This window comes from Ursus americanus, chromosome 24 (assembly GCF_024610735.1).
Source record: "Ursus americanus isolate L20-20 chromosome 24, mUrsAme1.1.p, whole genome shotgun sequence".
Classification (NCBI taxonomy): domain Eukaryota; kingdom Metazoa; phylum Chordata; class Mammalia; order Carnivora; family Ursidae; genus Ursus; species Ursus americanus.
The window spans coordinates 1678024-1701309 of NC_142150.1; the positions used below are offsets into that span (position 1 = coordinate 1678024).

At 46.2% G+C, this 23286-nt stretch overlaps 1 protein-coding gene across 2 annotated transcripts in view; it reads right to left on the bottom strand.

The window, feature by feature from the left end:
• GALNT18 (polypeptide N-acetylgalactosaminyltransferase 18) overlaps positions 1 to 23286 on the bottom strand; it is a 340291-nt gene that overhangs the window by 220536 nt on the left and 96469 nt on the right. The window lies entirely within an intron of this gene.

The window sequence follows — 23286 nt, forward strand, 5'->3', positions numbered from 1 at the left end:
TGTCTCTCTAAGGCAAGGTGAGGCTTGCAGGATTTGTGTTCTCTTGGGGCCCCTTGCAAACAAGCTTTAACCAACAGTATCTGACGTTCCTTCCTCTGTGAACCATCTGAGCTGGCTCCAAAGGCCCCTGTGTTTGCCTGGGGTGCTCCTGGGCCATCCCACCGGGTGAATGGGCAGGCAGGAGCATGTGCGGCCTTTGAGAGGCCTTGGTCCCTGGTCACCCTCCAGAAAAGGGCTGCTTGGGAGCACAAACAGGAGGCCTCTGACATGCTCTGCTGGCTTCTGTGTAAAGGAAAACAGGTAGCGAGAGCCAGGAAGGGAGCAAAGGAAGGGAAGTCATTTAGGGGAGCAGCCTGAGCAGAGAAACCAGATGTGAGCTGGTGTCAGCAGCAGGGATGGCCTGCTGCATAATTCATCCATTGTGGTTCTGTTTATGTGTCTGTTTTTAAGGTTAATCATTTGTTTGTTTGATCGAGTCCTACTCCTCTGAACGCTTCTGTTGGCACATGAACAGGACGCTTGGTACGAAATGCAAACATCCTTATGTGGCAGATGCAGAGTTTGCTAAATGATCCTTCCAGCTGCAAGTAAGTCGTGACATTTGTAATAAGTTGCCAGTCATGAGAGGTGTAGCGAAATTCATGGGCTGGATTTCTCCCCAGCCTCAGTCCCTCTCTCTGAAGGAAGCACACATTTCAGCAAGAGGAACATTTGAGATGGAGACATAGTCACTCACTCTTGGGTCTCTGGTCTAATCCATGAGCACCCCATTGGTCTAGACTCCAGTCCCCATCAAAATGTTTGCAATGTACAGGCCAGGCAAACACCTCATGAAAAGGGGGTCCTGGACCCCACACACTGACAGCTTCACTTCCATCCTTAGAGCGGAAGAAAATAGGCTGCTCTTCTCAACACCACCTCTAAGGAAGCAGGCAGATTCTAGAACTGTAGAAGGCCAGGATTGGGACTAGACTTTGAAGATACCAGAGGTAATGTGCTACATGGGAAAGCACGAGGCTTTGGAGCTGAGTGGCTTTGGAGAAGTCATTTCTTCTCCAAGACTCCATTCTTTTAGGTTAGGAGGGGCTGCTAGGAAGCCTAGGGAGAGCGTATGCAAAGGACCTGGCACACTGTAGTTCCTTAAGAAGAGCTACTGCTACCTTCATTCCTGAAGCGAATCCACCTGGGTGCCCACCTCCACTGCAATTTCGGGTCAGGCCTCTCCTTGGAGTCTTGCAGCAACCCTGTCGGCTGCAGGCCTTCATCCACCCCGTCATTTCACAAAGATGTGATGTCAGCCTGCTCAGACCAGGCCCTGTGCAGGGCTTAGTGGGTTCAGCAACCAAGAAAATAAAGCTCCTAGCCCACAAAAAGCTGAGTTCATCTGTGGGTGATTTTGACAGAAAGGATTTCCTAATGTTGAGTCAAAACTATTACAATGAGACCAGTATTCAGTACTCTCTGTGGGGTGGGGGTGGGGAGGATTTGGAGAAAACTTCGTCACTTTCTGTAACACTCCCAGGCATCATCGTTTTCACTCTTTTGGTTCATGTCGGATGCACCTAATGCATGAGTCCAGCCTGAGGAGTGTCTACAGGCCAAGCATCCCCATACAACCTTCACCCACAGCGATGATCGTCCCCGGCGCTCCGGAAACCCCGGGCCTCCCTTCCACCACTGCAAACAAGGGCAACCGTGGTGCTGAACTCGAGCAGCATACATTCATTTTGCTTGTTTACTATTTGGGCATCATCTTTAAGGACAGTTATTTGCACCGCTTCTTTGCGGCCCTGCCCTGTTTTCACGCAGGTTCGGCGTACAAAAGGCAAACAGTGAAAACGTTCCCTTTCGTGTCACGAAGTCCTGCCCTTTCATAGTTCCATTTGCCAAAGAGCTCTTGAAGGCTGGGGATGTGTCCACACTGCTTTCACACAGTAGGTCCTCAGTAAGTATGTATGCAGTAAATGAAGGATGACATCAGATCCCTCAACAGTCGACACAAGGAGAGTCACAGACAACAGGTGCAGGGAAGGGAGTATGGTGAAGAGGACTGGGGGAGAACTATAGAATAGAGGCCTCTTTTCGAGGTCATTCTGCCCACCTGGCCTGGACAGCCCTGGGCCCAATCCTGATTTATTGAAGTTCTCTGTTGAATACCAGGCATGTTTGTTCTGCCTTCAAACATATTCACATTTTTCTTATTAAAAAGAAAATAAAACTGGGCACTTGGGTGGCTCAGTTGGTTAAGTGTCTGACTCTTGATTTCAGCTCAGGTCATCATTCAGGGTCATGAGGTCAAGCCCTGTGTCAGGCTCTGGGCATGAAGCCTGTTTACGGTTCTCTCTCTCTTCCTCTGCCCCTCCCCTCCCTCAAAAAAAAAAAAAAGGAAGGAAGGAAGGAAGAATGGACAAAAGAAAGAAAGAGACAAGAAACTGACCACACACACAAAAAAATCATATCATCAAACATTTAATGCAAACCTATACCCAAGTAGTAGGCAAGAGAGACAATTATACTAAGTGCCAATTATGTATGGGGCATTCTGCTTGCCTTTGATGACTCAAGAGGTTAATCAGGACCAATTCTGCCCACAAGTAGCTTCCAAGCTGAAGGAAGATACAGGCACACTAAGAACTGAAATATTCAAGTGTCGTAAATCCTATAATCGAGATATGTACCAAGTGTCTTTAGGAACATAGAAAAAGGAGCAAAGTTTATTGGAAATGCTACATTGAGAAGATGACATTTGAAGAGGGCTTGAAGAATGAGAGGGGTTCACTAGATCACCACAAAGGAAGGATACTACAGTTTGAGTAAACAACATGAGTAACAACAGACTGGTACTTGGTAGTATGCACCAGTGTGGGCAGCCGGTCGATTACAGCCAGTGTCTGCTGTGATTAGTCATGGGCTGGTTGTGAGAGATCATGAATATCCACCGTAAGCAAAAACAGAAAGACAAGAAAGGGCAGCCCACGTTCAGGGAATGGTGGTGAGTTATCAACTCCTTGAAAAATCTAATCTCTGCGAAGGCTGGCACGTATGTGTCGTCGTGCATGCCAACACTGACCACAGCAGACAGTAGGAATCAATCATAGCACTCCTACCAGATTCACCCAGAAACAACCTCATGATCCTGCTCAACAAAGAACTCTAGGCAATCACTACAAGGAATAGGCTTTCGCATCATCCTGGAGCGCATAAACAATAAACAACTTCCACTGCCTCACCACCTCCTCCCTCACAAATGCCATACAGTCTGGCTTCAGACATTCCACTGAAACTGTTCTCTCTATAAAATTTCCATTACTTTCCTCCTCACCAGATTCAAAAGTCCTCATTCTGATTAAATACCACACTCCCTCCCTCCTGGAAACTCTTGCTTCCTCCTCAGTGAATACAGTGTAACTGCTCTGTCTCCATCGAATGTCTGCAAGTTTCATCTATACTTTATTCCCACTGTTTCAGATCTGGCTCTTCTCTCTGGTAGGCACTCTAACCCAGGCCTTATGGATGGAACTCAGCGTTGGAGAAGTCAGCCGTCCATCTTCACATACCCTGAAAGGGAGTCATCCCATTATGGCCTTCCTTATCAGTGCAAGTTGGCAGCATTTAGAGCTGGCTCAGCTTTTGGGGACAAAATTATGGATTATTGAAGCCTCCTCCACTCATCCTGCAGCAACTTGTAATGCCCAGAACCATCTGGCTGATTTAGTCCTTGGGAACTTCTGTGATGGAAGACTCAGCTGAGCGAGAAGACAGAAACTACCAGCTGAAATAAAGTTTAGGGTTTATCTATTGATTTCAAATGATCTGTGTTCCAGAGCTCCAGTACACAGCACTTCTAGCAAGTGAATATAAAAGAATGTACAAGACACACACACACACACACACACACACTATAAAACCCCACATGGATTTGCTATGGACCCCTGGATCTATACAATTCATGGATTGTGTGAAAGAAAAGCTGCTGCAAAACATCTATGTGGGGTCAGTACACATGTGGCATTTTTTTCCTATAGTGGGATGACCTTAGACCCAGGCTGATCAGGCATGGATGCCGAAACCTCTGTCTAAACCTTGTCCAGATGACTATTTCCCCAAATAGCTACAAGGAGACCCCAAGAAAGCAATGATGATCATTGGCCAATTAGTGGCTCAGGCATTTGGAGTAGGACGTGTCTCCCGGAAAGCTTACCCTGAAGAGAATGGCTGCCTTGGGATCAAGCTTCCTGGAGGAGGGCCAGCCATGCATCAGCCCTATTGATTCCTGTCATTGCTATTTTCTGGTAGAAAGTGGTGCATTTGTCTTAGATTAATTAAAAATGAACTAGGAGAAAGAACTGTGTTGTTAAAAAAGTAAAGGCATATGAAGAAATTTTTGAGACCATGGTGTTTCCAGATACCAAATGCATGAAGCTTCTAGTGAGCGGGCAAGAAAATGCTTGGGAGACCTGAGGCAGAGCGGGATAGAAAGCTGGCATGTACACCGTGGTATCTTTGGAGACTTCTGGTTACAGAGGAGGATGGAGAGCTGGTCATATAAAATGGCCTGCTGGCCCTCAGTCTGACAGTCAGACTACCCTGCATCCCTTCCCAGACCACACCTTGGCTTCTATATCTTCTACACTAGGTGCCCAGGACAAGGAGAAGTACAGGGCAAAACCCTCCAGGGATGCTTCCAAAGGAAAGGGCACCTTTGAGAAAGCCTCTCCTTGGCACAGGCTGTTCCCCCACATACTGGGAAACTGAAAATGCAGACAGAGGTAAAAGTGGCCTGTGACTCAGGGCTGGCTGCCTTGGCATTGTTATTGAGGACCACATGAATACTTGTGTTTGATGGACAATGATGAGTAGATGAATGAATTTTTCCATTATCGAGAATTTCTTTTTTGAGTCTCTTATACATTCAAAACAATAGAAGAAATCATTGAAACAAACATTTATTAAAGACTTACTTTATACCAGAAATAGTTAATTCTCATAAAAACCTACCAAAGAAGACACAGTTCCCCCACCTTATCAATGAGGAAGCTGAGTCTTAAAGTAAATGCCTGAACTGAGTCAGTCTTCCAACACCAGCCCCAATGTTCTTTCCTTTTTCTTTTTTCTTCTTTTTCTTCCTCTTCTTCTTCCTCATGCTTCTCTTCCTCCCACTCTTCCTCTGCTTCAACTGCTCCCCCCAACACTTTCAGCTTCTCATATTCATGCACAAAGACTGAAGGGTGAACTGCTTTCAGAAAGCTCATAGGAAGTATCCTTCCTGGGGGAGGATCTTGCTCCACCCCCACTTCCCAACATCTCCCACTCTCCTGAGGCAACTGCCTACAACTCTTCCAGTTTTTTCTCCTGGCACGTACTGCCTACTTCTCCATAACATGCTTATGTTACTTCTTCCTATGGTGGTTGTTTTTTTTCCCCAGTTTTAAGCATTACCTATTGACTTTCCCTAATCGAAGATAAAGGTGTGACTGTCACAAACATACTCCACCTCCTCTCCTGCCCATCCCCCGCTGCACAGTTCTACAAATAACTTCATTCCATAGCCAGACGTAATAGTTGAGGTGGGTAGAGAGTTCAGAGTTGGAAACCATTTTCCCTAAAATGTTAAAGGCATTGCTATACCTTCTTCTAATTTCTAACATTGTTTTTGAGTAATCTGAGGCCCTTGTAATCCTTAATCTTTTTTCTCTTCTGTATGAAAATGTATAGGAGCTTCATTTTGGCCACAGTGTTCTGAAAATTCATCTTCATATGCCTTGATATGGGTTTATTTTCATTCATTATGAGAGGTACTCAGTGGGCCCTTTCAGTCCTGATACGTGCTTCAGTTATGGAAAATTTTGAGTTATTTCTTTGATGATTTTCTCCCTTCTTGTCTGTCTCTTCTTTCTCTCTGGAACAATTATTTGGATGTTGGACCTCTAGAACTGGTGCTCTAATAGCCTTGCCTTTTCTCTTACTTTCCATCTTTTATTAATCTTGTCTCTACTTTCTAAAAGACTGCCTCAGTTTTAGCTTCCAACAAATTCACCGAGTATTTTATTTTTGCTAACACATTGTTAATTCCCAAGGGCTCTGACTGTGACCCTTCTTAGAAAGCATCTTCTCCCTGAATGCAATTTCTACTCTTCTCTCTCTAAGGATATCTAACAATTTTTAAAATTTCATTTCCCTGGATTGTCTGTTTCCATTAGATTGCTTTTTCTCATCTGTTTTATGTCTCTCTCTTTCACACTGTTTTTCTGCCATTCATCTTAGGTATCTGGTGATCCTTGACCATCTCTTATTTTAGGGTGGGGTAATAAAACGTTCACTGGAAACTCTATGTGGGGGACTTTGTGAGTATGGGCCTCCTGGTAATTTGGCTGGGCCATTTTTAGGAAAAACACCCATTATTGATATCTTTAGAATTTTTTGAAAGGCTCATCAGGTTCTGTAGAGAAGAATCTTCCTTTCACCTCACTAGAGTATAAAAATCTGTTCTAGGAATGGAGTGGAGGACAATGGCTGTGAAAGTGTCCACATTCAATGTGACACAGGCTTTCACTTAATCCTGTTGTTTTAGTAGGATCCCCATTCTGTGCTAGACGTCCATCAGCCCACAATGTTTTACTGTCCTGGAAGAATATATTTCCAGTCTCCTTTCAAAGTTGGTGGGTGGGTGGGGCAGCATTTATTTACCCGACCCCATGGAGTAAAAGATGAGACTAGAGGGTCTAACTACTTAAATTAACTTTCAATCAGTCCTCCTACTTCCATCCCTGATCATATCCACACTTTTAGCAGTAGCTGCCAGTAATGCAGGGGGGAAGGAAGCAGAGATTACAAAGATGTTTCTAGAGTCGGGTCTGTTGGGAAGGGTGTAGAAATGAGGTCGTATGGAACTGATGGGTGAAAGAAGAGCAAAGGTGTGTTTGGGGACCTCATGTTCAAAGGAGTTCAATGTTTGTAGCCTAGTGAGAACTTTGGATAACAAAAAGATTGTAATCCTGGAGAACAGATTTGGAGTTTGAAATACTGTACAGGAGGAAGGACCAAATGATGAGGAGCTTCCAAAAAGAGGAAACAAAGAGTATTCTCCACTAGCCCCTGACTCTCAGAACATCCATCTCTTCTCCTTAGCTCTCAGGTAACAACATGTAGACAGAACCCCTGAGGATAATTAAGAATGGCCAGAAATATTTAAAGAAAGAAAACAATACAGAATTCACAAAGTGCAAACTCAGCTGTTGCTCAGGGCATAGAATTCTGATCTTTCTCCCACCAGGCTCCGAGCCACCAGGCTCCCATTCCTTAACACCCCCAGATTCCACATCCTGACCCCATCCCTGTTTATCCTGCAAGTGTCAAGGAAAGAACCACTTGTAGGACTGCTCCAAAATGTGTCCTCTATCTTCTATGACTGCCTAAACTTCCTTTAAAAGCCTCGCCTGTCTTATTTAGAGATCAAAAGTATAAATGCCAGTTTCCCTCAGAGGGTGGACACATTGGGGTCACCAGCATTTGAAAAGAGTGCACACTTTACATTCAGACTGGCAGAGTTTAGAACCTGGCTCTGCATTTGCCTCTAACTATGGGACTGTGGAAAATTACTTAGCTTCAGTTTCTATACTTATAAAACTCACTTCATAGGATTTTTCTGAGGATTACGTATATAATTGTTAAGTATCTAATACAGTATCTGGCATGCAATGGATAGTCAATAGTAGTAAAAGTAGCAATAACCAACAGTAGTTGTAATAGTAAGAAATAATGCTATCGTTGCGTACACACACACACACACACACACACACACACACACACAGAACACCTTCCTGATTCTAGCAGTTTCCCTAAGTGCTGGACCTTTATGTGCTCTAAGGCACTGTGTGCAAAAGACCTCTATGTCTTACACTACAGCTACACTTATCCCCTGGTATTAACTATGGGTATGACATAAATTAATTGCAATTTCTCTACAAATATTCTTTGGCTTTAAATAAGTATATTAACTGACTTTTAGCTCACAGAATTGAGAAGGTAAATTACTGAAGCAGCAGAGAATTTTTAAGTTGATATTAGTGACACCTATTGGTAAAGTGTGGCATGGCAGCCTAGCTCTCTTAGACACTGTGAGAGGGGAGAACTGCCAAAACAATGTGCCAAAAACTGTAAGGAAATGAGGGCTGGTATTTTAAGGACCATAAATCATGGCAGAAGACATTACCAGCAAGAGTAAAGTGAAGAAACTGCTAAGGGAAGCAAAGCAGGTAATCAAGAACATTTCCACAGGATCCTGAAAACGTTGCACAAACACCCAGGGATGCCAAAAATAGCAGTTCATGTGAACTCTTTCCCTTAACAAACATTTTCACCAAAATCTATTAGAGATTATTCTCCATTTTTGCAATGGAAATCAATAAGAAAATAGAATCAACTATTGAAATTTACTTTGCAGTCACCTCATAGCACACATCTTTTTTATTCAGCAAGGGATATGCACATTGGGTCCACAGTAGCTTTGCAGCATGTAAAGTTAACTTCGTGCCATTTTGAGATCACAGTCCTAAGAACATACATGGTCCTATATCAGTACGTGAGGAGATGCTGTTTCTTTGTTTTAGGGCTTTCATTTGAAAAATTTATAATCTATAGAAAACTTGAAAGGGTGGCAAAATGAACATCTCTAAAGCCTTCACTTAGATTGATCATTTGTTAATATCATACCACATTTAGGCTTGCACTTTCTCTTTTTCTCTCACTCTCACTCTCTGTCACTCCACCTCTAAATGCATCGGTTATCACTTAAGCATCAGGCATTCTTATATATTAATATTATATTGATACACTATTATACTCAAGAAATTTAACACTGATAGAACAAACCATTATCTAATATACATTCCATATTCAAATTTTCCCAATCATCCCAAATATATCCTTTATAGCTCTTTGTTCGTTTTTCCAATTCGTGATCCAATATGAGATTTAGCATTCCATTTCATTGTCATATCTTTTTTTTTTAAAGATTTTATGTATTCATTTGACAGAGATAGAGACAGCCAGCGAGAGAGGGAACACAAGCAGGGGGAGTGGGAGACAAAGAAGCAGGCTCATAGCAGAGGAGCCTGATGTGGGGCTCGATCCCAGAACGCCAGGATCACGCTCTGAGCCGAAGGCAGACGCTCAACCGCTGTGCCACCGAGGCGCTCCCTATCTTTTTTGTTTCCTTTAGTCTAGAACAGTCCCTCTGTACATACACACCTTTTTTTTTCCTTTCAAAGCATTGGCAGTCTTAGAGTCTATGCTATTTGATTTGAAGGATATTCTACAAAGTGAATGTGTCTGATTAATTTCTCTTTATTATATTCAGGTCAAAGATTTTTGGTAAGAGCACTACATAAGTGATGCTGTGTCCTTCCCGCTGTACTCCATCAAAAGCCACATTTGTCCCATTATTGGTAATGCTGAGGGTGATCACTTGATTAAAGGGATGTCTGCTATATTTCTTATTGTAAAATTACTTTCTTCCTTTGTAATTAATAAGTGATGTGTGGGGTGTTACTTGGAGGCTGTGTGAATATCTGCAACCCCAAATTGTTGTTGTTTTTTAATCACTGCAATTATTGTGATCCCTCCCTAACAGAACTGAGCAGTAATGGCAGGACAGAGGCATGGTCTCATTCACTTCACTATCTCTGTAAATCCCATTTGGCACCGGTTAATGATAATGAAGCCTTTGGCACTTTTTTCCTATAGATGCACTTACAGGATAGAACTCCATTTAAAAAATGCATTACACCAAAGCACAGTGAAAGCAATTACCAATACTCAATTACTCTGGCTTCGCTTCATCACTGTAGATACTCTTAAATGCAATGCAAGGGTGGTTTTGAATATCCTGAAGGTGAAAATGAGTCTACAATAGCAGGCTCAGAAACCTGCAGTGGCTCCCAAGAACCACTCAATACAATCCAGACTCCTTCTTCTGACACTTGAGGTCCTGCAAGGTCTGGCCACACCTTTCATCTTATCTCCCATAACTCCCTTCCATGTCCCCACCAAATGGAGCTTCCTTCTTCTTCTTATGTATGTCCCCATGTTTTTACTTCGCTTATTCTGATTCCTTTGTCTTGAGAGAGTTTACAAACCTTTCTTAGCTTTGATGGCAGAGGCCAAATTCTTGCTCTTCCACAAGTATTTGTTGAAAAAGGTACCTTCCCCTTGTCTGAGTTCTCTTAGTCTGAAACAGTTTGGGTCCTTGGTACGTGTTATTGTTCTGTGTGTCTTATTTCCCCATAAGGCTGAAATCAGCCATCTGATTTCTGAACAGTACACTGAGCATGTGTTCAGAACATCAATGAAGTTTGGATACCAAAATATTTTTGAAAGAACTTGATACAAAAATTTTTTTAAGCATTTAAGTAGTTATCATGAGAAAAATAAGAACTGGCTGATATCCTTATAAATATTTATAATTTAATATTTTTATTTTGAATTACATATGGGGCAGGGGGGAAGGAAACACTGTAATTCTCAGGACCCCATATATCTTAATCTAGCCCTAGCTGAAAACTCTGAGAACAGAAATTCATGTCATTTTTTTCCTAGCCTCAGGCCCAGCACAATGTGTTAAGCATGTTAACTGCTCACTAAGTCATTACTGCATGACTGAGAGAAAACTGGGAGTTAGACCAATTGTTTTTGATCCTTTGAAGATGGAATGACTTTCTCCCATTCTGCGATCCCCTTACCCTAAGCACATCTCATCAGAGGAGGGCTAGGCCCTTGGTGGCTAACCATGCCAGAGAGCAAGGACTGGCCATGGACCCTCGGCCAGAGGCTTACATACTTGAATTCAAGACCTTTGTCAGCCTGTCAGCACAAGGATGATCCAGCCTCTGTAACAAATGGAACATTCTGTTCTTGATGACAACTAGGGGGCAATCTCATTGTTTCGGTTATGCTTGGGGCCACCCCAGTACCACTCAGAAGGTATATTCATATAAGACACAATCCAGGTGGGCATATCCCCTGGGAAGCCTCCTGAGGGCAGAGCCAACTAGTATATCCCATAGACTCTTGGTTATAGCACCTAATCCCTCCAGATTCCTCACTGTGGCCCTGTGAATACCAACCAAGTGCCCAGCCTATGCCAGCCACCGCATGCGGTACTCCACGTGAGGGCAGACCCAGCTCCTGCTTCAAAGGAGCATGACAATGAAGTTGCAGCAACAATGTTGCATCGGAAGCACCCAACAATAAACAAGGCCATGTGGGGGAAGGGGCTTTAAAAATTCCCACATCTGGAAAAATCACCTTTAAGTGCAGCCAGCCTTTTGCACTAAAGGGCACAGAGCACTTTGCCATCTATTATCTTTGCATGCCTTCTCTGGGCCCCATGAGATGGGTAGATAAGAAGCATTCAGTATGAAGCAGAGTGGTAAACGCTCTCTACTCCATCTCACCTCTGAAGAAGGCTCCGCTATGTTTCTACACCTACTCAGGTCAATCTACAAACCTTCTTGGAGTACAACTCATCACCAGGCACTGGGGACACAGAATTCTAGTCCCTTCAAGCACAAACCATGTGCATTTAGTGTTGCGTGTTCTAGATATGACTGTGGGCCCAGGGCAAGCTATATAGAGATAAAGGTCCCGGCCCAGGAAGAATTCTCTGGCTATTGTCCACTTTCCATGCCATCTAGTAAGACCTGTTGGCCCAAGTGTCTCTTCTTCGAGGCTGTGGTCTTTTTCAGAAAAGGGGTATCTCTGTAGCCCCAGAGCAAATCTCAGGGCTGAGTACTTTGCAATGTAGGCTTAAAGACAGGTTCCTGTGATGGTGAACAGTCCCAGAAAGAGACTGTCTGCAGTCTTGACACACCCCTCCATAGTTTTATCAGCGAGGATGGTGCCCATGCAGCCGTATTTGATGTAGTTCCTACCGAGAGTGCCCGTACTCTTGCCTTTCAGGTGGGTGGGCTGCTGGCATCGCCTTCCACTTGACCCCTGCCAAAGACACAGGGTTTGCCTGGTGATGCAGAGGCAAGACAGGCTGCAGCTGAGGGCCTTCTGTCTTGGGAGTTCTACAAACAGACTGCGTTCCTTTGGTCTGAATGAGGTTTCCACTGGAAATAATGGCACTGAAGTGTCCAAGGACTACATTCAGGGACCACATCCTGAAATGCCAGCCAAGGAATCTGCTGAAGATTGCAGGGACCTGTTGTCCAGTTTGACGCACGGAGGACTCCTTGTAGGTACCCTGCCACCAGGCCCTAGCCTCCAACCTTACAAAGCTGTCTGCACAAGGCTCCATCCTGAGGTTGCTCTGTCCTCCACAGCCACCGCCGAAGCACAGCTCAGCCAGTCCCCTGCAGTGTACTGAACAGAACCTCACACACGTGATCCCCAGAGCAGGTCCTCCCAGTGTTGGGAGGCTTGGCTAGGCCTCTAGTTATGTTAATGCAAAGGTTCTTCTCTTCTGGGTTACACAGTCCTTGGAAAATCTGGGGAAAGGGTTCAACCATCTCCCCAGAAAATGCATACACACACACACACACACACGCATACACATACATATATACACACACATATATATACACACATATGTTTGTGTATATATATACGCAGAGAATTACTCCCATAATTTTTACATGTTCACACATTCCCTAAAGTCCATCCATGAAATCCAGATTTAGAATCCTTGTTTTTAAAATCTTCCCAGGAACCTAGCAACCCTGGGTTCTTAGCAACCTTCCTCATTAAAGTCACCAAAGAGGAAGTCAATTTTTCCATCCAAAATCTCCTGCCCCCACGGGGTCAGGGCTGAGCCCCATCTCCTGGGCAGGAGCAAAGTGTTTATGCAGCCCTAGGTCCGAGTGGCAGTGTGGAGAACTGTCTGCCTCACACTGGGCACTCTTGACCCCCATCTCACAGCTGTCAGGTTCTGCCTGACCCAGATCCGCCAGCAGGACAGACTGTTTTTCTTTGTGGGAATAGTTCATGGTGCTTTGTCATTCACAGGCATTCTCTCTGGGTTTTACTTCGAGATGGAGGGAAGCATCCCAGTGCTGTGGCAATTTCTCATTCCAAGTAGGAACGGGAATTAAGGGTAAGAGATACGGAGCAGGGGTCAGTGCCTGCCTTTGTAAACACACAGGTACGTGCGAGTGCCTTCTGAGCCCAGTGCAGTGACAGCAAATTAGCCATTTCCTCAGGGTGGCTCAGCCCAGCTCAGACCTTATCCAACATAATTTAAATGACAGATTCTTCATCCCAATTGGCAGTTTGTGCAGGGACTGTGTCCAGAAGGTACTGTAGAGGGTTTGCCATCCCCTGAGGTCAAGACTCATCAATGTGCCTCAAGCCAGTAGTATTATCCATGTGTGGCTACTCTCTTAACCCATCTATCAAAGCAACAGAATACAAGGGGGCTGGCTAGAGAAAGGATACCTCCAGAAAAAGTCCCAGAATGAAGTGAACTGCTCTCGTCAATCAGGTGGCCCTTGTGTGTGTGTGTGTGTGTGTGTGTGTGTATGTAGGTGTGTGTGTGTGTGTGTTTACACATCCCAGGTATGAAAGCTGAAACGGCAAGCCTGGTAAGGATGGATGGGACTTCATATAGACTTCCTGGTAGACAGACACCGGACAGTAGGCACCCCTGCCCTCTGGACCATAGGAATATACTGGAGAAGAAAAAGGCAGCTTGATAGGGGAGGAGAGCATGCACTTGGAATCACAGACAGTTGGACCCAGGTTCAAGTCCAGACTGCAGCACTTACTCCTTCCATGATCTTAGAAAAGGTACCTCATGTCTCTGATCCTGTTTTCTCTTCTGTCATACGGGATTCAGAACCTCTCTCATAGGATGGGGAACAATAAATATGAGGACGGAAGAAAAGGAGGCAGCACCATGCTTGACACGTTGATTGTGGCTGATGCTGGACCCACCATGCTGTCCCTCACTCCCTTCTAAGTAACCCCTGAAGGAATCATCCAAGCCAAAGCTCTGACTCTGGCTTTTTAAATCCTCCATTGGCTAGAGACTCTACCTCTTTCAAAGACGTGGGTGGTGCTCCTGGCACTCATGGGAGGGAGGCAGGGGACTGGCACATCGCAGCAGGCAGGGGACTGCGTGCTGAAACCAACCCCGCGTCTCCATAACGCGAAGCCGCCTCCCACACCCACACCACCAGCATGCTCTGTCTTCCCTGCCAAGCCTCAAGCTCCTGCTTCTCAAATAATCTAATCTGTTTTGTTCAAGACAGGGAACAAGAGGGTTTTACGGGATGGGGAGTCAGTTTATTTCCTGGGACGTTTACATAGGTCACAGTAAAACAGTTTATGTCTCCAATGACATTTCTTCTGGGACTGCTCATAGGGGACGTAATTGATTTTTTGAAGAGCTTTAAAGGTGGCTGTTCTTTTGTCGTAAGCAGGACTAAAAATGTGTTTCTAGGCAGTTACAGGTCCCATTTCACTGATTCTGATGGGACGTCTAGAAAGAAAGCATTGGGCTTGAATGTGTCACGGATGGAAAACGGGGCAACAGCCAGTGAACAGCTCAGAGCTTGGGCGAGTGTTGGACCCACTGGGGGGGGGGGTGGTAAAGGGTTTCACTAAGAGTGAGGGGGGCCCTCTCTCTGTGAGATCCCTTGTGATCACAGAGATGGGGTGCAGAGTGGGAAGAGGAGTTTTTTTTTTTTTTTTTTTTTTTACTTATTTATTTGAGAGAGAGAGGGAGCATGAAGCCGAGGGAGAGGGAGAAGCAGACTCCTCACTGAGCAGGGAGCACAATGTGGGGCTTGATCCCAGGACGCTGAGATCATGACCTGAGCCGAAGGCAGCCCTTAACTGACTGAGTCACCCAGGTGCCCAGGAAAGGGAGTTTTCTAAAATCCCCTCATTTACAGAGAACCTTGGACCCTAGCCTACCAGGTGATTCCCATGATACAGATGAGGAAACCGGGTCTCAGAGACATGATTTGCTGATCTAAGTTTATGCAGGGAGTCAGTGTTGGAGCCTGGCTTTGAACCAGGGTTAGGTTTCTGGAGCTCCAGGGCTCACACTTGCAGTTGCCCGCCCCAGGCTGACCCTTCAGGGAAATTGCCTCTGACTTGCAGAGCCTCAGTCCTTTACACAGCAGCATCCTGAGACCATTGCTGCGGAAGGGGCTTCCCTGAACACTGCTCTTGCAGTGACAAGTTGGCAGGCTTCTCTAGTGGCCCAAAGATCACCAATGATGGCATTTCTGAGTGAAGACAAGGAGAAGAATAATCACACCGAGAATCTACTTTCTACATGTGAAGGTTCACACTTTCCATTGCTTGTCACTAATCTGGTAGTGGCCACAAGCCACTGGTGCTATGTCCCTCTCCTACTCTTGCCCTATAAATGGCAAATGGACGGAAGGTGTAAGAAGTTCTAACAGACTTCTACCCTCAGTCTGCACTCTGATCTGTCTTCCAGGTGCTCCCATCCTGGCTGCAGGTAGGAGGACTGGAGGATGTGGGAGAGACTGACAGACCATGACAGCCAGGATTGAATGACGGCAGAGGAAGGAGCAACTGGACCAGCGTAGACTGGGGCTAGAGCCCAAGAGGACCCTCAGAGTGAGAGCAACCCAAAGGTCAGATCAGGAGACAAAGGAGGCCTGGTGGTTCATAGGAAGGCTAGTAGACCAGAAATACCAAAGGAGGTTTGAACCCAGAAAAGAATCTGGCCATGAGAAGAGGCAGATCATATTAAGAAGACTAGCCCCCATTCACTGAGGACCTCTTTTGCACCAAACACACTGTCTAATGAGAAGCATTATGGAGTAGTAAGTGCTATATCTGGATCTAGATCCTGGGTTTAAGTACCTAATCTGCCACTTACTAGCGATGGGACTTTGGACGAGTCGCTTCACCATTCTGTGGCTCGGGCGTCCCATCTGTAAACTAAAAACAGTAACAGCTCCCCTCCTAGGACATCACAAGGAGGAAATGAGGTCATCCTTGCAAAATGCTTGGTACAGGGGACAGTACATGATAAACACTCATTAGACGTAAGCTAATATTACAGATCTTCACAACAGCCCCAGAAGTCAGAATTAATATACCCATTTTTCAGAAACACAGGGATTCGAGGGGGTTGGGAAATGCTCGCGGTCTTGTGGCAGAGGCAGATTTGGAACCCTGTTTTTTGTGTGCCTCCCAAGTCACCTGCTCTTTTCACAGGCAACCTGCCTCTCAGACTCTGAATAAAACCCTCACGGAGTTGATGTTCTAGCAGGTGGAGAGATAAACACATAACCAAATGGAAAACGTCTCAGGTGGTGGTAAGTACAACTTCGACAAATGAAGTCAGGGGCCAGTGGGCTATTTGATAAAGGTGGTCAGGGAAGGCCTCCTCAACGAAATGAAACCTGAGCAGAGACCTGGAGGGAGGGAGGGAGGGAGGGAGGGAGGGAGGGAGGGAGGGAGGGAGGGAGGGAGGTACATGGCTGTGTGGAAGGAAAAGCACTCCAGCCAAGAGACAGAGCAGGTGCAAAGGCCCTGGGGAAGCAGAGAGTGACAGAAGAACAGTGGAAGGCCCAGTGCTTGAGGCACAGGAGTGAGAGCAAGAGTGGGAGCACAGCTGGCTCCCGCAGGGGAGAGGAGCACCATCAGCAATGTGCCCCAATAGAGCCAGAGGGCCAAAGTTCCTTTCCAAGTCCAGAGCCCTGCCCATGTGTGTTGGTACAGATACAGAGACACAGAGGGGCCGTGGCTTCTGGGAGCAATGGCAACAGCAGGCAGGTGCTTAGGGACTCAGGAAATGGGGCCATAGTCACCAACAGGACAAAGATAAGGCAAGGCCCCTGAAGAGGCGGGCAGGCCAGGCAAGCAGTCTGGATAATGTGTCTGGGTCGCAAGTCTGAGCAGGGATGGGGTGAGATAAACCCTAGCCATAGCCTCCTTCTAGCCCCCGATCAGCCCCAGGATGGCCACAGAGCTGTTAAGTGGACCCATGTGCAAGAGAAGAAAATGTAGGAACAGCAATCCAAGCCACTCTGTATAATGCAAAACATTGAAAAGCAAATGCCTTACACTCCGAAAAATCAAGCAGAATTGCCCCCAAATAGCCACATCCCAGGACTGTCAGAGCAAAGGAGGCCTGGACTTCAATTCTTGGCTCTGCACTAAGTGGCCTTAGAAAAATCACCTGACCCTCCTAGTCTCCATTTCCTACCAGTAATAAGACCACCTTGCAGGGATAATGTAGGGGCTGGACACGATTGGGTGCCCAGCACAGGCTGGCACAAAGGAGGACCTCGGAAAACATCTGCTGTCCCAGCTACCTTTGCAGCGTATGTAAGTGCTAACGTCAGACACCAAGGCCGTGGCTGATGTTGGTTGGCCAAGCTCCAGCACGTCCAGACAAGGTCAGCTCTGTGAAACAGGCTGCCTGGAGGTCACTGTGGACCCAGGCGACAAGATGGCCCAAGTGAGACCCAAGATGTGGCCTCCACCGACCCGAAACTACTGGGATTCTCCACCATGTTAGCACTAAAGTATCTTTTCATTGCTGTGGGAGAATGCTTTTCCCCACCCTGGAAGAAACAGAGAAGGAAAGAAGGACAGTGGTAGCAATATATACATCCATATATACACACATATGGACTTCTTGAAGAAATTAAAATAAGGATTTGTGGTGTTTTAGTTATCTGCAGGTAACTAAGAGCCAGGCAGACCCTCACGTAGAGCTCTGGGATCCCTGCTTCAGGGCTGCACCGATCTGGCCTATCCTAAACAAGACTTGAAAACAGGCAGTTATGATCCTCTATGCCCTTGTGAGATTGGCTACATAGATGAAATTGAGAGTGACAGAGCCCCTGCTGGAAGCTCCGTCCCAGGGGGTTCCCCCACTCAGCCACCCAGGGTCCCCTCTCTTTAATCCCCTATGATTCCTGCCCTGGTGCTTGACCTTCAAAACCTGCTCAGCAGAAGGCCTGACACTCTTCCAACCAACTTATCACCCTCCAAAACAAGCCTCCTAAGAAAAGGAAGCTGCATTTTCCCATTATTACCAGCTTCAGCTGAACGGGTGACATCATAAACGGAGGGATGTAAGTAAGGCATCCGGGGAGAAGCAGGCCTGAAGAAAGGGCTCTGCTCTGAAGACGATCTCCATCCAGCCATCCCCAAGGGGGCAGAGCCTCAAAGACACCGGCAGAAGGGTGTCATCCTCAGACACAAAGCTGGGCTACAGAGAACTTCTCAGGAGCCGTGGGGCACCACGTTGACTTTGGGCTTGGTTGCACAAGATCTGGCCGATCTCCAACCTGGGACCCCCTCTCACCAACCAGCCAAAAGCCCTTTCTCTGCCACTAGCCCAGTGCAGACACCAACTGCATTTCATGGCTGAAAAGCCAGTGGTGGCATAAGTAGTGTTTGTTATCTAACTAAATTGTAGAGGAAATGATGCGTGAATGAGAAAATTCTAACACAACTGTGGATCACTTCTGACAGCTTCGATTATGGTTTTGTTTAGTTAAGCACTTGTGCATTCTAATGAACTGTCTTAAGGAATTATTAATTGGATCTGGGATTTCCAGGGCTTTTCCACTGCTCTGAATTCTTCCCAGTAGAGACAATATGTCTTTGGGTGTCTTGATTACAAAAGGTGTTTTCCACTCAAAAATCTTGGGCCCAAAGCCTGGAATAAGTGAGATCCTAGCATCGAAACTGACATAGAGAGTGTAGGTCTTGGTCCTCCCCCGAAGTTGAAGACACAGAGAAGAAACTTCTTGAAAACACAGGGACATAGAAGAAGACTGATTTGAGGGCATTGTGAACTGTGACTTTTCATTAGGAAAGGATTCCAGCTGAGAAATAAGTCAGAACATGTAGATGAATTGCCTGGGAGCTCAGTGTTAGTCATTTCAGATAGCGAGGGAGCTCTAGACCCATCAGCTGCTCTAAACACAGACCAGGAAGAACTGGAAGAGTCTCCAGGCCCATGTCCCTCAGAGCATCCTGGTGCCTGTTCTCCTGGCTTTGGTGCACCAATGCTGCTGGGCTTCCTCCGTCCTGTTTTCTAAGACCATTGCTGTAACAGCTAAAAGATTCTACCAGCTTCCTTGATGAGCCCAAAGCCAGATCTGCTCCTGGCAACAGAGAGCACACTCCACATCGGGAACAAAGAAGTTCCTTGGAGGCTACCCGGAGCTGCCTCGTGCAATTATAAGATTGTGCCCTTGGGGCATTTGGACACTTGGGGATGGGAGGGGGCACTGCTGAGCCAAGGGCTCTCGGGGCAGAGTTAGCCCACGAGGTGTGCATCAGGCAGGGCCCCCCTCAGAAGACTAGCCAAGACAGTTCAATGAGGATATTTACAAAGGTGGGCAAGGTTGAGGGAAGTCAATATGGGAATAGAGGCAGCTGGGCCTAGCAAGAAGGGGAGCCATTACCTCCTTGGCCTGATGGGGTTAGGAGAGGGGAGTCCTCACAGGGAGGAGCAGAAATTGCAGCAATGGGGTAGGTGGAAGAGTAGAGCCACTGACCTTGCTGGGATGAGGCTTACAGACAAAATATCCTAGTCTCTCACCCTCCACTCTCCTGTTGGTGCCACCCACTGATCACACCCACTTGAGAGCCAGGAGCACGCAAGCCTATATGATATAATCCACAGAGATCAGTCTCCTGGGACCCAGAACAGCATGGAGACAGATGGGCAGGGGATGTGGAGAGGCAAAGGGGAGACTCCATTCTCTGACTCTCACAAGGGCCCTATGGGCTTGATTGGTACCTTCTTTTCACTCCCCATCTTCTGCTTGGGGGAACTCTCATGGTTGGTCTCCTTGCCGCCACCACATTCTATGCCCTCTCCCATTTCTGTGCGTCTCAGCCCTATCCTTCCCCATTTATAGGAGAAACCAGAAGAAGGAGGGGTCATAACCCTTCCATCAAAGTGCAATCAGGAAAACCTGGAGGCCCAGCCTCCCTGGGACCATCTGCATCCTGGGAACCCATTCACCTCTGCTCTCCCTCCTACAGGAATATACAGTTTGTGGATAAGGATGGGTCCTGCCCACTGCAAGCGGACAGCAACTGTGCCCTGTGCGAGCCAAGGGTGGGCTTTCATGCCCAAGGGAGAAACTGAGGTATGTCTGCCAGACAAGTACTCGACAGGAGCCATCAAATATGGCATCCAAAAGCAAAGGTCAGCAAGGACTGTGAGAAACATATCATCCTCTCCTTCCCGGCTGTGTAGGTAGGCCCCCTGCAGAGAGACCATGGGCCAGTCTTCTTGGGTGATGTTTTAACAAAACACTTCCTTACTGCTTCTTACATGCCTGATAGGCACAGTTTGTTCCAAAAGGCTTACAAAGGTTTCCTCACTGAATCCATCCCCCCTTCCGGAGGTGTGCATCCTACAAGTTGTCCCTCACGAACCTCCTAGCTGCCCACTTCCATCTCAGAAGACACCTGCCAGGGACCCAACCCGCAACTTCTCTTTTAAAGCCAGAGAGGCCCTGAGCCATCTCTGAGACTGTTATGGTTGCTCAGGTTTGCTCTGATAATAGCAAAGAGGTCTTTTCAGAGATGCCTTCCACGTTGGATCAGGGAAGAGTGGGAGGCAGGCCACTAATCTGGGTGGCCGTGAGTGTGTGTGGCTGGGAGGGGTGGGAGTGGGTATTCTCTCACTAGCTCAGCAGCTAAAAGAACAAATGGAGGCCCTGGCTTGCCTGAGTCTTACTCCTGCTCTACCCTTTGTTCCCTGTGTGATGTGAGGCAGGTTATTTAAGCCCTCTGTACCTCAGTTTTCTCATCTGTAAAGTGGGGAAGATAACCGCACATCCCTCATAGTGTTCTTGCGTGGTCTGCCTTCTGGACTACTTTACCACCAGCATACTTTCTAAACGTGAGAAAGTCATTGCACCTTCTCGTGAATTACAATGATCATAATAGGTCCTGAACCCCCTCCAGGTGTATATTTCCTTTAATACAGAAACTCTATGAAGGCAGGTCTTATTTTAACCCTAACTTCATAGATTAGGAAATGGAAGCACATACAAGTCACTTGCCCAGGTACAGAGGGAGCGGGAAGCTGGAGATCTTCAAACCCGAGAAAGCTGGTTTTAAAGCCTACACTCTTAACTACCTTACACGCTACCTCTGTGGAGAAGTTGGTAGGTGAGCCAAGATGCACAGCTGAAAGCAACTAATATAAGCGGAAACATAAGCTAATATAAGCAGAAACTGAATTAACCAAAAGCATTGGGTGGCTCTTGGCATTGCCAGGAGCACTGGACAACTGGGGTCTTGGTTATGTCAGTAAGTACATCACCCCAAGACTTGCTTCAGTAGAGGACCAGCCCCAAGCACTGCCAACACTGCTGACACTGCGCCCTGCTACCCACACCGCAGCCACTGGGGCCCTGAGAACCTGAAGCTCTTTGACCCAAGCCTGGGAATGTACATTGTAATGATGGAGGCCAACCATGGACCTGGGCCTAAATACAAGGAAGGCTGGCAGTCACTCTCTAGTAGGAGGCTGTTCTGATCAGTCTCTACTCCCACCAAGACTCAAAAGTAGAGAACTCTCCAAATGTAAGACGTGGATTCAGATGCCAGATGGTACAAAACGGCAAATATTCAACCAATGAGGAAACTGAACAGGGGGTTCTTCAAGGCTCTTTTCAGCAGCATGAGTCCGTACCATTTGTTAGCCACATTGCAATGGGGCATATTGTAATTTCCGTTTATTAGTCCCATCTCGCCTGTAAAAATATTAGTTGCTGTTATCCACTGCCATTGCCTTGAGGTGCCCCCTCCATCTTAGAGGAAAATACTTTTCCATTGTCATGTAACTGGTTTGGACCAATGGGATATGGTATAAACTATGCCCTAGCTGAAGCTTTGGGAGACATTACATGTCTTTGGGAGGACTCCTGCTTCTTTTTCTTTTTCCAGAAAAATGGTATGTCCCAGATGGGAGCTGTTCCATCAGCTGGTGCCTCAGAATGGGTAGACACATGGAACAGAACCTAGCAGAGCTCTGTAGCAACCACAACTTACTCACACAGCCTCCAACATTCATATGAGCAAGAAATAAATGTTTCTTGTTCTAAGTCACTGATCTGGGGAGGCTGCTTGTTACAGAACTGTCTGATACATGTATATTGGGAATCACTCCACACCACTGACTACCAAACAAAGGGAATCCATAAATAAGTAGGACCCAGTCTCTGCCTCTGTGACACTCCCAAGTCATAGCTGGCACAGTGTGGAAATGTTTCAAGGGAGGTATAAACACAGGCCCTGGGGAGCACTAGGAAAGGAGACAGAGATTCTGTCTAGAGCTTCCAGGAAAGCTTCCCAGAGGCTATGAAACTTAACTGGATCTTGAAGGTTAAGGCAGTGTTATCAGAGAAGTTGGAAGAGGACAGAGGAGGGAATTTCATGCAGAGGAAACTATGAAAATTCAGAGTTATAAGAAAAAAACATACATTTATACATACAAGAATATTTTCTGGAGTTGCTGGAGTACGGGCAAGTGAGGAGGAGAAGTGGTAGGAAAAACAGCCAAATGGAGAAGCAGATTTCAAATGGCCCAGAATGCCATGCCAGCAGGTTTCAACATCACACTCAAGACAACAGGAATCACCAGAAGTTTCTAGAAGATCTATATTTTAGAAATATCACCCTGAAAGTGGTAGAGAGAAGATAAGTAAGAAGCAGAGAACACAGTGAATAAGAAGGTTGTTAGATTAAAACCAGAGCCAGATAATAAGGTCCTAAACTGAGACAGTGATAATGAGAACAAAAATGTTCACGAAACATTTCAGAGGTGAAACGAGTAAAACGTGGTCAGATGAGAGATGAGAAGGGAAAAATGAGAGATGACACAGAACGTTACCTTATGGATTTCATCACTAAATGGGTCGTGGAGTCATTCATGGGTATGGGGTCAGCAGAAAGCAGGGACAGGCTTGGGAAGAGCTGATGATTTAGTGTTGAACATAATCCCCTTTGAGCTGTCTCTGAGACAAACCTACGGAGGTGTCTAGATGGTAGCTGAAAGATACGGAAGAAACTCCCATCTGCAGAAAAGCCCTGCAGTCAGTGTTGGCATCTGCATTAAGCCCACTAGGTGTTCACTGAAGGGAAAGGATGTTGAAAGAGGGAAGAGAAGGACAGCATTCTAAGCAGAGATCAGGCTTGTATAAGGCCACAAAGGAAGATGTAATCAAAGAGCAAGTCATTGAATGTGGTTGAAGGAAGGGCAGATAATATATGGTGGCTTCCCTGTGTGGCATTTTTCCACACTCCACG